The sequence below is a fragment of the Trachypithecus francoisi genome, unplaced genomic scaffold (genome assembly GCF_009764315.1).
Source record: "Trachypithecus francoisi isolate TF-2019V2 unplaced genomic scaffold, Tfra_2.0 Lachesis_group9, whole genome shotgun sequence".
Taxonomy (NCBI): Eukaryota; Metazoa; Chordata; class Mammalia; order Primates; family Cercopithecidae; genus Trachypithecus; species Trachypithecus francoisi.
The window spans coordinates 10,177,791-10,194,921 of record NW_022681474.1 but is presented as its reverse complement, the minus strand read 5'-3'; positions in this window follow the sequence as shown (position 1 = coordinate 10,194,921).

Below are 17,131 nucleotides of genomic sequence, written 5' to 3'. Positions count from 1 at the left end.
AGTGGATTAAACCCAGTTTACTAAGGACCCACTGCCTCCCCCAAAAAATCCAGAATTCCCTGGGCAATAATAATCTTCAATAATATTGACATTTGCCTAAACAATGAGATTAACCATAAATTCCATATTTGAAAGTACATTTTGCCATTGAATTTATTTCATTCTCTTTTCAAATGTCTTAAGGATTTTTTCTGCACATATTTCAGAGTTTTTTTTTAACACATTCAGAACAGAAGAACAGACAAAATTGTCACCCTGAAATAAGTTCCTGCTGTTTCATAAATATTGCAGTGAATATGAACAACTTGTCAAAAAGATATTAATGAAAATTTGAGAAATTTTTTTATGAATGCAGTTGAGTTTCACAACCCTTTCATAGTGAAAATGAGTCTAAAGAAAAATGAACTATTCTTTAACCACTATTTCTATTTGTCTTCACTTATAATTTTGGGGTATTATAATTGGCTTCTGAATTTATTGTTCATGTCATACGCAGATGAAGAGATGGATGAAAGAGGCTGAAAATATTCTACATGGTGAAAGGCTAAGAGTTTAGAACCACAGGCAAAAGGCTGAGAAGTCTCAGTACTCGTAAACAGGAAAAGATCTTGGATCCCTAAACTGTACTGAAGACATCTCAGAAAGCATAGACCCCATTGATTCTCATCCTTGGCTGCATGTTAGAATAATCTGGAGAGCTTTAAAAATGCTGATGTCCAGTATTAATACCCAGACTAGTTAAATCCAATCTTCTCATTGACAAGATAGCCTGCAGTAGCCATTTGGGACAATCGTGGAATCCATGCTCCAGGTCTTTCTCATCACCCGTAATCTCCCATTTGTAATTGCAGTGGATTGAATAGCATCCCCGCAAAATGTATGTCTACCCAGAACCCCAGAATATGGCCCTATTTGGAAATATAATTAGTTGAGGATGAAGATAGGCTCATACTGGATTAGAGTGGGTCCTAAATTCAATGATGAACATCCTTGTAAGAAAAGGGGAGGACACAGACACAGACACCCGCACGAAGAAAGCTGTGTGAGAAGGGGGACAGAGACGGGGTTATACTGTCACCAGCTGGATTAGTCAGAGTTCTCCAGAGGGGCAGAACCAATAAAATATGTGTATATATGCACCATGGAATACTATGCAGCCATCAAAAAGGATGAGTTTGCGTCCTTTGTAGGGACATGGATGCAGCTGGAAACCATCATTCTTAGCAAACTATCACAAGAACAGAAAACCAAACACCGCATGTTCTCACTCATAGGTGGGAACTGAACACTGAGATCACTTGGACTCGGGAAGGGGAACATCACACACTGGGGCCTATCATGGGGAGGGGGGAGGAGGGAGGGATTGCACTGGGGAGTTATACATGATATAAATGATGAATTGATGGGTGCTGACGAGTTGATGGGTGCAGCACACCAACATGGCACAAGTATACATATGTAACAAACCTGCACGTTATGCACATGTACCCTAGAACTTAAAGTATAATAAAAAAAAAAAAGAAAAAAAAAATGTGTATATAAGAAAGGGAATTTATTAGGGGAATTGGCTCACACAATTACAAGGCGAAGTCCCATGATAGGCCATCTGCAAGCTGGGGAAAGAGAGAGAAGCTGGTAGTGGCTCAGTACAAGCCCAAAAGCCTTAAAACCAGAGAAGCCAACATTGCAGCCTTCACTCTGCAGCCAAAGGCCCAAGAGCCCCCCTGAAAGCCGCAGGTGCAAGTCCCAGAGTGCAGAGGCCGAACAACCTGGAGTCTGAGGTCCAAGGCCAGGAGGAGCAGAAGCAAGCATCCAGCAAGGGAAGAAGAAAAAGAGCCAGAAGACTCAGCAAGCAAACAGATCCCCCTTCTTCTACCTGCCTTGTTCCAGCCATGCTGGCAGCAGATTGGGTGGTGCCCATCCACATAGAGAGTGGGTCTTCCTCTCCAGTCCACCCACTCAAACATCAATCTCCTCTGACAACACCCTCCCAGACACGCTCAGAAATAACACTTCACCGGCCATCTAGGTATCCCTCAATCCAATCAAGTTGACACCTACTATTAACCATCACACAAGCCTTGGAGGGCCCCGGGCCACCAGGATCTGGAAGAGGCAAGGAAGGTGTCTTCCCTAGAGACTTTGGTGAGAGATCGGCCCTGCAGACACCTCGATGTCTGACTCATAGAACTGTCAAAAACTTAATGTCCACTGTGTTAAGCCACCCAGCTAAGATATTTTGTTATGGCAGCCCTAGTAAGCTGATACAGTGACCTTCCCCTCATTTTTGGATTACAGAATAAACTACCAGGCAAGGCAATTTCTTATTATCATAGATATTTAAGTCTCATTGTAAATATGGGTTGGACTCCATCTGGGTACAGAACTATTCTAAGATCTTACCATTGTGAGAATACATATATAGAGTGGGCACTGAAGCCCTGATCCAAATCTTTCACCTTCCGTATTATCCTTAATACCACATCTGAAACTGTAAGCTCAAATGGCTACGCTCCAGGCTTCTTCCAACACTATTTTAGATTTTCCAGGTGGATGAAAAAGAAGAGAATAGCTTGGTAATTGATATGAAGTATGCTGTGATTGTGACTACTTGATTCATACTCTTTACCACTTTGTCAATTATTAATATAATGAAACAATAACTAATTTGCTTTTAGAAAACCCAGTAACAAATACTTAGGGAAAAGATTGGTCTCATTTTGTCATACTAACAGACTAAATTTAAGTATTAGTTGTGGAGACAGGATGCAGAAAAATAAGGACAGAAGGATTAGCATGAAATTTCCCTAAAACTGTGATTCTCAAACCCAGTACACTTATATATAAGGGAAACAATATTTTGCAAAAAGTGTTCTTACTATTTCTGATGCACTCTGATCTTTTAAACTGTTTTTTGATCTTGATATTGATGTACAAAATTCATTTCATGCCCTAAAAATGAGTCTCAACTCTGAGCTTAAACAACCTCTAATTGGGGAAATTTGATTATGGATTGAGAATGACGTGATCTCAAAGACACTATCTTTGTGTTAGGTGTAATAACGGCACTGTGGTTCTCTAAGAAAATGTCCTTATCTCTTAGAGAGTCAATGAGAAGCAAATCTGGATGCTCTTAGAGGCATGTTTCCTTCCTGGTCTTAGTGGCTTAATCGCCCTGGCTCAGCTAGCCTGGGCCCATCTGTAGGAGGCAGAGAGGCCTTAGTCTAATGTTCACATCCCTGACAAGCAAGGCTGGTCCCAGGCCCCCGCAGGTAGACCTTGGCCCTCGGTAAGCCTCAAGTTATTCCTAGGCCTAGAAATTCCTTGATATATTTCTTGTTATTTGAAGAAACTAGGTGTGTGCGTCCACCTCCCCTTATGCTCACTCATATAACCCTAAGTAACACAAAGAGGGGGCAGGGCTCTCTCTCCTGACTGCTCTCTCTCCTGAAACTTTGGCCATCCATGCCTGGCTTATAGCATGAAACTTTGAGAGGAGGGAATTTGTCAGGCACTGTGCTACTTCTCTACTTGTAAGTTTCCCCCATTAAAGCCCATGATACATTCGCATCACGTGGCAGTAGTGACGGCTTGCATGACAAGATACACCCTGAATACATAAGAATGAAATGACAGGTGCCTGGGGGGATCTGTTTTAAATACTTCATTAAGGAGGAGGAAAAGGATGGATGGGGCAAAAGTGATGCAACCTTGATAATGGCTGGATCTGTGTAGTGGGGATGTGGAGGTTCATTTTACTATTCTGTTTTGCATATATTTGAACATTTTCATAAGAAGGAATTTTAAAAAGACATGCACACACAATACTGCCCCAGAATGTCTCTTGCCCTGGAACTTGAACATTATATGATAACTCTGAGATTTTTAGAGAAAGCTGTGTATTGATCCTCAAATTCTCATTTCATGGAAAAACAGAAAGAAGGAGAAATCTGTACAGTAAAACATTTCTATCCAGAAAAGTTTAACACTTCTGCATTTATATGGTAATACAGAGACAATAAGGCCAGCAATTTAGCCCTCTTCCTAGTCACTGTGACATTGTTTTTTGTCTTTGTCTATATGGCTAATCTCTCCAACTAAATGGGAAACTGGGTAAGGACAGGGATATTGACTAATGTCCTTTTGCCTTTTCTGGAAAAAGATGACTTGCATATTGCAGGCATTTTATCAATATTTTTTAGTTGATTGAGCTATGTAAATATACTTGTAGTTATAGTTTTAAGATTGGGTACACTTGTTTGCATTCTTCTACTTCCTTTAAAAAATATACTTTGGGAGGCCGAGGTAGGTGAATCATCTGAGGTTGGGAGTTCAAGACCAGCATGACCAATATGGAGAAACGCCATCTCTACTAAAAATACAAAAAATTAGCTAGGCATGGTGGCACATGCCTGTAATCCTAGCTACTCAGGAGGCTGAGGCAGGAGAATTGCTTGAACTCAGGAGGTGGAGGTTGCAGTGAGCTGAGATCGCGCCATTGCACTCCAACCTGGGCAACAAAACGAAACTCCGTCTCAAAAAAAGAAAAAAAAAAATTACTTGCATATGGTAAAAACAAAAACTTACTATTAGAGTTTTCAACTGGAGAGTCATCACCAAGCTTATTAGATAATAGTTTAAAATATATATTAAGCATTTACTCTGTCTGCCACTCTGCAAAATGCTTTATGTAAAATATCCCATTTAATCTTCATAGTAATCCTAGAACAGTTACTGTCAGAACCTTCTGATAGGGAAACTGAGGCACAGAGATTAAGTCTTGTGACTTTCTTAGTGTCACAAAGCTACTTAGCAACAGAGCCAGATTTTAAACCTCAGAAGTATGACTGATGCTAGAATCCTTTCTTTCAAAGGCCCTCTCTCCTGCAGTTCAGATGAGGCCCATGAGGTAGTGCTCTTGAGCACCATATCCAAGAGGCCTCAGATTCTGCTTGGCCCGTGTGATCCTGAAAGCTACATTCTGCACAGTCATTTGCTACTAAAAAATGACATAAAGGACTCATATCTATTGGGCATCGAATGTACCAGACACTATGCTAGCTGCTTTACAAATATTGTTTAATTTAATCTTCCCATAAGGAAGAGACATGATTAATTACTATTATAGTAATTCAATATTATATCAAGATATATCAATATAATACCAAGATACATCAAGAAATCAAATATCTTTCTAAATATGGGAAACAGGGTACAGCCTGGTGTTTGCTGATGGCTTGGTGGCTGAGTTTACTCCAGCATAAAGTGGGGCAAATCAAGAATGCTAACAGGTGCCTTAGCACGACCAGGTGACTGTCATCAGTGAATAAATGCAGGAGGCAAACTTCTGAAACATTACTAGAGCGACAGGGAGAAGGACAGAGTCTCTGTGAAAAGTAGAGAGTTTGGTAAACTGGAGATGAGTGCTGAGCAAAGAAAAAACAGCCAAGAAGAGACAATCAAGTGCACGGGAGGAGAGGAGAGGCAGTGATTTTATAAGAAAGAGGAGTGTAGACAAGACGGTGGCAGGAAGGAAATCCTCAGTGAATTGGGAATTTCAGTGTCGCTTCCATCTATTTTAGATCTAAGTCACACAATAGAATAAGCATCTATCAGAACAAATTAAGAAAAATAATCCCTCAAGGAAAGAAAAGAAATTCCCACTTCAGACAAAAAATCAAATTATGTGATCAAATAAGTAAGCAAAGAGGTTTATATATATTTGTTTTTGCCAACTGAATGAGTATAGTCACTGTAGAAAACATGATGTTAGTTCCTCAAAAACTTAAACATGAAATTACCATCTGCAAAGCATAGAATGTTTGTGTCTCCCCAAAATGTATATCTTCAAAACCTAACCTCCAGTGTGACAGAATTAGAAAGTGGGGTTCTTAGGTCATGAGAACAGAGCCCTCAGGAGGGGGACTAGTACCCTTATAAAGGGACTCCGGAGAGCTCTCTCACCATTTTTTCCTGCGGTGAAAATATAACAAGAAGTCAGTAGTCTGCAAACCAGAAGACAGCGCTCACCAAAACTCTACCTTGCTGGCACCCTGATCTCAGATGTCCAGCCTCCTCAACTGTGAGAAATAGATTTCTGTGGTTTGTAAGCCACTTGATCTATGGTGTCTTGTTATAGCAGCCTGAACTGACCAAGACACCCTATGATACAACAATTCCTCTTCTCCGTATATATACAAAAGAACTGAAAGCAGAACTTCAAAGAGAAATCTGCACACTCATGTTCATAACAGCATTGTTCACAGTAGCTAAAACATGGCTGCAACCCAGAAGTCCATCAACGGATGAATGGATAGCACAATGACGATGTAGTATATACAGAAAATGGAATATTATGCAGCCTTAAAAAAGGAAGGAAATGCTGATACAGGTTACAACATGGATGAACCTTGAGGACATTATGCTGAGTGAAATAAGCCAATCACAAAATGACAAATATGATATGATTCCACTTATATGATATACCTAAGGTAATCAAAATTATATAGATAGAAAGTAGAATGGTGGCTGCCAGGGCCTGGGAAGGGGAGGGAATGGGGAGTTATTATTTAATAGGTACATAGTTTCAGTTTTGCAAGATGAAAAGAGCTCTGGAGATGGATGATGGCAATGATTGTACAACAATATGAACCTACTTAATGTCACTAAACTACACACTTATGAATGGTTAAGATGGTAAATGTTGGTTGGGCGCCGTGGCTCACGCCTATAATCCTGGCACTCTGGGAGGCCGAGGCGGGTGGATCACCTGAGGCCAGGAGTTCGAGCCCAGCCTGGCCAACGGGTGAAACCCCATCTCTACTCAAAATACAAATACACACACACACACACACATATATATATTAGCCAGGCATGGTGGCAGGCACCTGTAATCCCAGCTACTTGGGAGGCTGAAGCAGAAGAATTGCTTGAACCCGGGAGGCAGAGATTGCAGTGAGCAGAGATCACACCATTATACTCCAGCCTGGACAAAACTCCATCTCAAAAAAAAAAAATGTTATGTTGTGTATTCTATCACAATAAAAATTGAAAATCAATGAATACATTGATAAAGAGACAAACTAAGGCCCCTGAATTAAAAACCAAACAGACTTTGGGAAACTATTTTTTATATATTTTTTGCTGGGCAGAAGAAACACATTGCACAATATGTCTAGTTACTTTCCTGCCAGCTTGAGAGGCAAAACTGTATCTTTAGACATCATGCCCCCAGCACCCAGCATGATGCACGGTGCACATTAGATTCCAAAAACAGTTTCTGCACAATTAGAACAGGTCAAAGCAAAAATAAGAGAGGGATCAAAGATGTCTCATAGAGAGAAAACACTGATCGACCAGTTTTATCACTAAAGAATCAGCAGCTCATTGAATAGTAGGTTGGATATTTTTTGAGGGAGGGGGATGCAGAATCCTTCTCGTGCTGGAGTAGATGCTGCTGACATCATCTCTTTACCTTCTTTCTTGTTTGTTTGAGATGGAGTCTCACTCTGTTGCCCAGGCTGGAGTGCAGTGGCACAATCTTGGCTCACTGCAACCTCCACCTCCCAGGTTTGAGTGATTCTCCTGCCTCAGCCCCCTGAGTAGCTGGGATTACAGATGTGCACCACCATGCCTGGCCAATTTTTTTGTATTTTTAATAGAGACGGGGTTTTGTCATGTTGGCCAGGCTGGTCTTGAACCCCTGACCTCAGGTGATCCACCCGCCTCGACCTCCCAAAGTGCTGAACCTTACATCTGTAATGCCAGGACTTTGGGAGACCAAGGCAAGTGGATCACCTGAGGTCAGGAGTTCGAGATCTCTACCTTCTTTCTACAAGAATCTCTCATGTCAGTGTCGGCCTACTCCTATCTGTATGACAAAGCATTTCAAATACTAAACACACACATCCCATGAGGTGGGTGTTATTATTCACACTTACGGACAGGAACATTAGTACTATGGCTTAAGTAGCTTGACCAGGGAGTGCTGGTGGGTCACTATTAGGACCCGGTTTGCAGCCCAGATGGAAGCGGCTCTCACTACCTCATCAGGGTGCCCCTGGAAATTCCACAAGCCTATTATCATCAGCCAACACCATGTCCTCTTCATTCCTGACCTTCACACCCACCTTGCTTTCTTGAGCTTCCTACCCTGGTTGTCAGCATTTCTATCTATAATAGAAACAGTCCTAAGATGAATATTTTGTAGACAGTCTTTCTCTTCACAGGAGTCTAAGAAAAAGCTTGGATTTTGTTTTCTTATCTTGGTTTACTGGAGAACCATCAATTCAGTATCATTTTGAAAGGAAGGACTTCGGCTCATGAGTCAGACTTAGCCTTGGACGGTGTGTGGGGAGTGTGGGGATATTATAATACGAGGTGGAGATCTGGCTGCTTCTTCTTGGTGCGTAACAATCACAATCACTTTAGAAGACTGAGCCTCTTCAGATCGATGCACTCCGTCTTCTCTTCTGGGAACCTTTCAAAGCATTTACCTTGTAGGTCTCATGACATTTCTGGTGAGCTGTAGCGTCAGAGAGAAGAAGTATGGAGCTGACAAAAAGAATGCAGATGTGCAGAGAGTATCAGTGAGTTCTCGCAAAGGTATCACACATAGAAGGGAATGGGAAACATGGCGAAACCCCATCTCTACAAAAAGTAAAAAAATTAGCCAGGCATGGTGGAGCACACCTGTAGTTCCAGCTCCTAAAGAAGCTGAGGTGGGAGGATCGCTCAAGCCGGGGAAGCGGAGGTTGCAGTGAGCTGAGCTGAGATCGCACCATTGTATTCCAGCCTGGGCAACAGAGAAACACCCTGCCTCCAAAAAAAAAAAAAAAAAAAAAAAATCTTCAGGACACTAAATTTGCGACTATCCTTGACATCCTCGATGCTATGTTAGTGTTAACTGTGCTAAATTTTTCACTGGTCCTTCCCTTTAATAGCAAATTGCTTTAGAAACAAATATTTCCTCCCAAACCGTCTATACATCTCTAAATTCCCTTTGCAATTGCTATGCTTGTTTTATTCTTGCAAATATTTGAACACTTCTGCATAAACACCCATTTAGAAATCAACCACTTGAACTTTAAGAAACTTTTGACATTAACAAAATTAAATGATGTTTTTCCTAACTCTCACTGTTCTTCCAGCAATTTTTTTGAGCAATCCTCTTTGGAACAGAAATAATGTCACTTCAGGAAAGAGGCACTGACATTTTCTGACCAAGCCACCTTTAATAATTCATTATCACCAAATATTCCAATGTTGTTGAACTTAAAAATCAGAAAATGTAATGCTATGCTTATAGTTAACTTCTCAGTGACATGAATTATTTATTTTGTGCCATTTCTGGAAGAAAAAATATGGCCCACAGTCATAGCATGAGTGTATGTATATTTAATATTTTTACTGCACATGCATTAAAAATCAGTATTTATTCCCTAGAAACATAGGATAGGGTAAGAGTTGACTGGCTGCTACAAAGGAAAACACTGTCTCTTTGGGGGCTGCAAAGCAACCAGACACAGCAAAGTGTTATGTAAGCTGGAGAGGTGGTAAATGAGGGTTTCTTGGGCTTGTCTGTCTCCCTCACTGAGGTCACACAGCCTGCTGCTTCCTTCTAAGTTTTATTGCAGGGGTCCCCAACTCCAGGGCCATGGGTGGGTATTGCTCTGTGGCCTGTTAGGAAACATGCTGTGCATCAGGTGAGAGGTGGGGAAGCGAAGCTTCATCTGTATTTACAGCCACCCCCCATCACTGGCATTACTGCCTGAGCTCAGCCTCCTGTCAGATCAGCCGCGGCATTAGATTCTCACAGGAGTGCGAGCCCTATTGTGAACTGCGCATTTAAGGGATCTAGGCTGTATATTCCTTATGAGAATCCAATGCCTGATGACCTGACACTGTCTCCCATCGCCCCCAGATGGGACTGTCTAGTTGCAGGAAAACAAGCTTGGGCTCCCACTGATTCTACATAAGTTATAACAGTTATTACAACAGATATTGTTGTAATATATTGTTATTACATTGTAATATATAATTAAATAATTATACCACCCATGTAGATAGTTGAATAATAATAATAATAATAATAATAGAAACAAAGTGGCCAGGCCTGTAATCCCAGCACTTTGGGAGGCCGAGGTGGGCAGATCACAAGGTCAGGAGATCGAGACCATGGTGAAACCCCATCTCTACTAAAACTACAAAAAATTAGCCGGGCGTGGTGGCGGCGCCTGTAGTCCCAGCTATTCAGGAGGCTGAGGCAGAAGAATGGCGTGAACCCAGGAGGCAGAGCTTGCAGTGAGCCAAGATCGCACCACAGCACTCCAGCCTGGGCGACAGAGCGAGACTCCATCTCAAAATAAATAAATAAATAAATACATAGAAATAAAGTGGCCAGGCGTGGTGGCTCATGCTTGTAATCCCAGCACTTTGGGAGGGTGAGGCAGGTAGATCACCTGAGGTCAGGAGTTCGAGACAAGCTTGGCCAACATGTAGTGAAACCTCGCTCCTATTAAAAATACAAAAAATCAGCCAGGCGCAGTGGTGTGTGCCTGTAATCCTAGCTACTTGGGAGGCTGAGGCAGGAGAATTGCTTGAACCCGGGAGGTTGAGGTTGCAGCGAGCTGAGATTGTGCCACTGCACTCAGCTTGGGCAGCGAGAGTGAAACTCCATCTCAGAAAGAAAAAAAAAAAGTGCACAATAAATATAATGCACTTGAATCATCTCAAAACCATCGCCCTTCCCTGGTCCATGGAAAAATTATCTTCCACGTATCTGGTCCCTGGTGCCAAAAAGGTTGAGGACGGCTGACATAAAGGATGGGAACCTTGGTTTGACAACATAACCACCATTGGATAATGGTAGAAAATACTCCACCTGCAAGCCAGAAATCTGGTGAACACAAGCAGATAAAATGTTTCAATATTTATCCCATTATCAGTGAACTGACTTTCTGATTTATATTTTTATGTACGATTAGTTAGGTTAGTATGTATCAACCCTGGAGGACATTGTTTTTTTGGTTGCTGTTTTGTGTGGGCTTAAGGTTTCATTTTATTTTACTATTATTATTTTTGAGACGGAGTCTCGCTCTCGCTCTGTTACCCAGGCTGTAGTGCAGTGGCACAATCTCGGCTCACTGCAAGCTCCACCTTCCGGGTTCACGCCATTCTCCTGCCTCAGCCTCCCAAGTAGCTGGTACTACAGGCACCTGCCACTACGTCCAGCTAATTTTTTGTATTTTTTTTAGTGGAGACAGGATTTCACCGTGTTAGCTAGGATGGCCTTGATCTCCTGACCTCATGATCCACCCACCTCGGCCTCCCAAAGTGCTGGGATTACAGGCGTGAGCCACCGTGCCCGGCCAACATTTTTTCTTAATTGTGGTAAAAAGTAGACAACATACAACGTACCCTCTCAATCACTTTGAAATGCATCATACAGTAGTGTCAAGTATATGTACCTTGTTATATAACAGATCTCCAGAACTTTTTCATCTTGCAAAACTGAAACTCTGCACCCATTAAGAACCACTCTCATTTTCCCTACTCCCAGCCCCTGCCCATCATTTTACTTTCTGTCTCTATGATTTTGACTACTCTAGGGACCTCATGTAAATGGAATCACGTAGTATTTGTTCTTTTGTGTCTGGCTTAATCCCCTTAGCATAATGTCCTCAAGCTTCATTCATATTGTAGCATATAATGGGATTTCCTTCTTTTTTAAGGCAAAATAATATTCCATTGTACGTATAGAACACATTTCTTTATTCATTCATCCTTCAATGAACACTTAGCCTGCTTCCACATCTTGGCTACTGCAAATACTGCTGCAATAAACATAGGTTGACAAATATTTTAATTCTTTTAGATATATACCCAGAAATGGGATTGCTGAATGATTGGAGAGTTTTATGTTTAATTTTTTAGGAACCTTAAAACGGAAGAAAATATTTGACAAGGTGACTTCTGTATTCAGAAGTGTCCGTGTTGGTCAAGGCAGTGTGTTGGCCGGGGAGGAGCCTGGCCTGAGTGACCAGACCAGAAGATTCTGAAAGTGGGAAATAAGGTGAGCAGGTAAAAAGCCCCAGAGAGCAGGCAAACCCATGAAACTATGGAGCAAGGCTTTGATGAGCTGCAGCACCTCCTATCTGGGATGTGGCATAGAAAAAGCAACATACTGAAAAAATCAGTTCATTAATTCATTTATCACATATATGCCTACCATGTGTGCGGAGCTAGTCTAGACGCTGGGGACATGGTAGTAAACATTACCGATAAACTGCTTCTCCATGCAAGCTTAAATTTTGGTGAGAGGAGACAAAAGACATGCAAGTAAATTGTGTGTGTGTGTGTGTGTGTGTGTGTGTGTGTGTGTGTGTGTGTGTAAAATAAGTCAGAATAATAAGTGCATGGAAAAAAGTAAAGCAGAGTAAGGGAAGAGGGAGGAAGACTGTTTTAAACAGGGAAAGGGCATGGAGAGATTCTCTGAGCAGATCCTAGCATGAAGAGAAGGAGCAAGACCAATGGCCATCTAAAATGAAAATATCCGGGAATGGTGACTGCAGAGGCCCTGAGGTGGGGACATGCAGGCGTGCCGGAGGAGCTGAAGGTTGGACTGTTGTGGCCAGAGCCAAGGCCAGCAGGAGATGGGGGCACAGAATGTGAAGGACTGAAGGATTATGTGACCATTATAAGGACTTTGGCATTTACTCTGAGTGAGATGGAAAATCGCTGGAGGTTTTTGAGCACCACAGCGACATCTTAGAAGGACCTTTCTGGCGGCTATAAAAAGTATAGTCAGCAGGTAGCAAGAGGGGAATGAGATCACCCAGTGAGGATCCTGCAACAGACCAGATATGAGAAGGTTGACTTGGACTAAAGTGGTATTGGTGGGGGAGGTGAGAAGGGGTTAGATTCTGGCTATATTTATGAAGAGAGTTAACAGGATTTGCTGATGAATTGGATATGGAGGGAAAGAGGAATCATCTTACATGACTCCCAGGTTTTCAACCTTAGCAACCAAAAGTTTGACATGGCTGTTTACCGAAGAATGGAAAATAGGAGAGAAGCTAGGCATTTTGTGAAGTATCAGGTATTTTGAAAAAAATTAGATTTGTAGAAGTATGCAGTGTAGACTGGTTCCTGGACATTGAGATTATTCCACTGATTCGTTTAAGAAGCAATGACAGACCAACGAGGTGAAGGGTAAGGTAATGGGGGATGAATAAGGGGCTCTAGGAGGTTTTGTTAAGGTAAAATAACAATGCATGTTGAGAGATCAAAAATAGTCAATCCATGAAATATCACAGACTCCAGAGTAGACGTGGTAAGAAGTACAGAATGGTATAATTTGTGTCTGTTAACATGCAAAAGAAAAGAGTGGGGGATAGCCATACCTTTTATAGTTTCAATAATATGAATCTAGGATATCTATTTCTATAACGCAAACCTGTGTAACTTCTCTGATAAGGTTTCCATACATTAACAAGACTCAGCGACAAGATTTTGCTGTACGTTGTTAGAAAGGAGGACGAGTTCTTTTTTAAGCTTGCATTTTCCAGGAGTCCTCAATAGATACTGATTACAGATTCATAGATGCAGCTTCTCAATCACTATTTCATGAATTTTCACTTTTGCACTTTCCTACTTGGGCTTGCCCAACCGCACAAAAATTTAACTGTCTAGATTCAAGTCTCAAGGTGGAGAGGACTTTAAGTGCATTAAACAGATAAAGTGTATGTGTAATAATATCCACCTCTTCCATCTGCTTCTGAAATTAAAAAAAAAAAAAAACCTAGGAGAATGAGAAGTGTGTCTTACAAACCAGTGATGGCCAAATAGGATGAGGTTGTGAGTGTAAGGTGCACGACACATTCAGCCAGCTGTCCCACTTCAGGTTTCAGGTCCCCCATCAACACCTGCATATCACAAAACTGTAGGCAGGGCATTCCATGGCCCTCTGCTGGGGTTCAATCTCTGTTCATGAAACTGTAGAGAATAAAACTAAAATACTATAAAAAATAATATCCATGCAATGACAGACAAAATTATGGAAAAAAAGCGGAAGGAGAGTAATCCATCAAATATCAGAATAATAAACATTACAAACACAGATATATGTCTGGTACATATTCAGAGGAAAAAGAAAAGAATTTATCTTTGTCTAATTTTTTTTTACTTTTCTTATGTTTAACTCAATACAACAAAATATACATTTCAATTGCTTTCAAGCATCAAGAGTCTATTTTTTCCATTATGACAGTTTCACAGAACGTTATCATTGTCTTTGTTTGAATAACTGATGGAAGCACTGTGGTTTTTTTCACCCAATAACTTAGGTAGTATCAAACTTAACTCCCACCCAGTCCCCAGACAGCAAGAGTTAGAACCACCGATGATTCTCCAACCATCCTATTCTCAAAATGTCATGGGATTGCCTCTCAGCAGAAGGCAAGAGAAGCCCGCAAAATGGTCAAGATCACTGTCCTTGATAAAAGCAAAGGGAGGAGACATCCAGATTTATCTATGTTTGAAGAATAGATGTAGGACTTACCCTCCTACTGTAAATAACTATACAATGTAGAAATAAAATTATTTACAGGGACTGGACCACTGACTTCATAGGCTGTCATTCTGAGAAGAGGAGAACCTACCAGTGAGTTCCAAATTCACCTCAGCTTCATGCCTCTAGGCACTTTCCAAACCATAGCGCGCACGCACACACGCGCACGCACACACACACACGCACACACACACACACGCACACACACACACACACACACACACACAAAGGAGCAACATTCTCACTGGGTAAAGGAAACAAAGATTGGAGTTTGAGTCTTTTAAAGCAGGTGGAATATATGGGGCAGAGTGTCAGAAGGGAGCTGTGTAGAAAGGGAGTTCTGGAAATCTGCATAACATTTCTCCTTGTGTCTTTGGCCAGATATAAAGCTGCGTATGTGCTGGAGAAAACTCTGTAAGACCTATTAGGAAACAGCTACTAGGAAAGGGGTTGTGAACTGAATGGAATTTCCAAAAATGACGCAGTGCTGGGAGACGTTGCAGCTCCAACCACTCATAATGGAGACACCACAATGAACATCCAAGGAACAAAATCACATCTCAGGAATAGATATGTTTTAGCCCTAGACTACCATCAGTTCTAGACCCAACCTAACAAAGCCTAAAATAAATGTTTCACAGAATCAACTGTCAGAAGAAAACTCAGTATCTTTCAAAGAAACAAAGTAAAATCCACACTCTACAATGTGTGATCTACAATGTACAGCATCTAATAGTTTTTTAAATGACTAAGACATGCAGAGAATCAGGAAAATTTGACCTACTCCAAAAGAAAATATAGTCAATGGAAACAGACCCAGAGATTATATTAATGTTGGAATTAGCAAGCAAAAAATGTAAAATAGCTGTTTTATATCAAAATTTAAAACTTTTGCTCAAAAAAATGCACCATTAAGAAAATAAACAGGCAAGCCATAAACTGGGAGAAAATATTTGCCATGCATAAATCTGGCAAAGCCTTGTATCCTGAATATATAAGAACGTCTAGAAGTCAATCATAAAAAGAAAAGGAACCTAATCAAAACATGGCAAAATCTTGGACATACAATTTAAAAAGAAAGATATAAAAATTGCCAAAATCATTAAGAAAATGCAAGTTAAAATGACAACGAGATGATACCACACTGTCACTCGAACATCTAAAATTAAAAAGATGGACAATCCAACCCAATGTTGGCAAGGGTGTGAAGCACCAGGATTCTCATATGTTGCTGGTAGAAATGTAGAACTGTACAATTATATCCAAAGAAAAGGTCTTTTAATTTAGAGTTTATCAAGAACCTACTGTATAACCCACGATTTCCATTCCTAGGTTTTTATGCAATAGAAATGAAAACTTATGTCCACAAACCCCATATGTATATGGCATTTATTGACAAGACCTCAAAATGGCAACAATGGAAATGCCATCAAAAAGTGAATGGATATTTAAAATTGTGGCAGTGGAATACTCCTTGGTTAAAAAAAAAGAAAATGAATCATTCTTATGCATACATAACACCACAGTTGATTCTCACAGACATCGTGATGAGTAAAAGAAGACAAACATGAAAGAAGATATTACACATGCTTCTAATTCACATGAAGTTCTAGGACACACAAAACTAAACTGTGGAGAAAAAAACCAGAAGAGTGGTTTCCTAGGTGAGAACAGAGTGTAGTGCCTGGGAAGGATCATAAGAAATATCCTTGTGTGAAGCGTCAGTTACATAGGTGTGAACACTGCCGAAACACTTGAGATCTGTACATTTCACTGTACTTAAGTTATGTCTCACTTTAGGCAAAGGAATACACTGGAGGGCAGGTGGCATGAGAGAAACAAAGACGATGCTTTGATTTCTGGTAGCGAGAATGCCAGCAAGCAGGTACCAGATTGTAACCCTGCTACTCCCAGTTCAGTCCAGTCCAGTCCAGTCCTAAGTCATTGCAAAGAACCAGTGGGAATCCAGCTTAGGAAAAGTTGAAGAAAAAAGTGTAGCTCGGAAGAAGTGCAGAGCAGCAATTGTAAGGATGATGCACCAGATCAAACCAGAGGAAAACTGCCAAAGGAAAAAAAAAAAGCAAGGTAAAATTGGGTCAGGTGTGAACCTCCATGAAATAAAGCTTACAAGATATAAGGTAAAAGGAAGCCCAAGCCAAAACACATCCAACCACCAACACGATGTCCCTCAAGAACAACAGGTATAAGGTAGATCAGACAAGCCCTCTGGCCTTCTTCTAGAACACTGAGCAGAACTGCTGTGTAGTGGAAACCCTCTGGCCTTCTTCTAGAACACTGGGCAGAACTGATGTGTAGTGGAAACCCTCTGGCCTTCTTCTAGAACACTGGGCAGAACTGCTGTGTAATGGAAGCCCTCTGGCCTTCTTCTAGAACACTGGGCAGAACTGCTATGTAGTGGAAGCCCTCTGGCCTTCTTCTAGAACACTGAGCAGAACTGCTGTATAGTGGCCTAAAGGATTTCCACTCATCCCCTGCAGGGAGAAGCAGCTCTGTTTTTCCCCTAGGCAGCGCTCCAAATGTGCTGTCCTGCTGACTTTCCAA